This window comes from Melampsora larici-populina, assembly GCF_000204055.1.
Source record: "Melampsora larici-populina 98AG31 unplaced genomic scaffold MELLAscaffold_2, whole genome shotgun sequence".
Taxonomy (NCBI): domain Eukaryota; kingdom Fungi; phylum Basidiomycota; class Pucciniomycetes; order Pucciniales; family Melampsoraceae; genus Melampsora; species Melampsora laricis-populina.
In genome coordinates this window covers 1,228,796-1,230,275 of record NW_006768766.1, presented here as the reverse complement: position 1 = coordinate 1,230,275, position 1,480 = coordinate 1,228,796, and positions in this window count along the sequence as shown.

Here is a 1,480-nt window from a genome sequence, read left to right as displayed (position 1 = left end):
AGCATCAGTACAAACATATAATCATATGTCACAAAACCACTCACTTTTCGCCGCCTTTGGATAATGCTAATGAATCGGAGACACTGATCATGTCGACAACCCATGCCCATCAATCCAGTTTCATCGCATCCTTTCCAGTGAGACTTCCCTCGCACATCATCCGCTGCCGTATGCCTGGCTGCACATGGATCCTATGCAAAAAGGTTCCTGAATTAACTATTGATGATATCTTGAAGCGTGATACTATCACTGACTACCTCGGCCTCATGCCATGGCACCTTGGCTTTATCTTTATTTGCTTGATTGCCTCGACATGTGGGACCGTTTTGCGAGAGTTTTGCTTGGAGGCATTCGATCTCTTGAGGAGGAAGGAACAGGGAAGGTGTCACGATTTTGCCTTTTTCGATACTCGCCGCCAAATGCCTGCGGTGCTGGAAGTTCCCGTCCAGGCATACAATGTGATCAGGTTCACCTTGTGGCAGCGGACCCACGCCAGGGCCATAACACTGGGGACATATCCCAGCTAGCTTATCCTGGATTGTAAGATTGAGGCTCTTAGTGACAGCTTCTTCAGTCATGACAATCATTTGTCGATATGCATCGATTGCTGAAGAAAGTGTCCGATGCCATTCACGACACTAAAAAAAATCAGTATGCAAACGACTGACACCAACATTATATATTTACTAACATTGTTTCCGCCTTTGGTTAAGAATAATGGATTGCCTTCGTCCAGGAATTCGTTAAGGGCCTCTGAAAATGACTGAAAACGCAGGCTACAATACTTCCACACTATATGGAAGAATCGCAGAAGGCGTATGGTAATGACTTGCTGCGGCCTGACCGGGGTACCACCGATGTAACCGGCTTGGATTAGTCGTACTTGATCATTAGGTGAACATGAACACATCTTCAACTCTATCTGTTTACGAACTGGTTTTGTAATACCTGAGTTAGAATGACAAAAAGCTCCTTTACTGACTGCTATTGAACTGACACGTGAGATCAAGAACATGAGAATTGCGAATGGTTCCTGTACAGTTACACTGTTCCTTCCAGTCCTTAAATCGAGTGTCAGACTTGGACCAGTTATTGGTCCTCTGCTGGCAGGCCAAGAAAACTGGAAACATGGCAGGATATCGATCTCGCCACTGCTGTTCTTCAAGCTCTCGCCGTCCTGCATAGAAGCCATCATTGAGACCAAGTGCAAAAGCTTGCCCGGTGATATTGATGTCGGTGAAATGGCCGTCATTAGGAGGAGGACTGGGATGTAATTGTCCAGGTGGGTATGGTTGCTCGTCTGGATCATTCTCGTCTAAAGGTAAAAAGTGCTCTAAAGGCAACATGATGTCACCGGTGCCTCCTGTAATGGGTTGCTCGTGACGGTCGTATAGTTCTGCAGCGTTGGATACCGCTTGACCTACTGTCATCTCGGCGTGGACACGACTCCGGCGTTTCATTGCGAGGCATCGAGCATCAA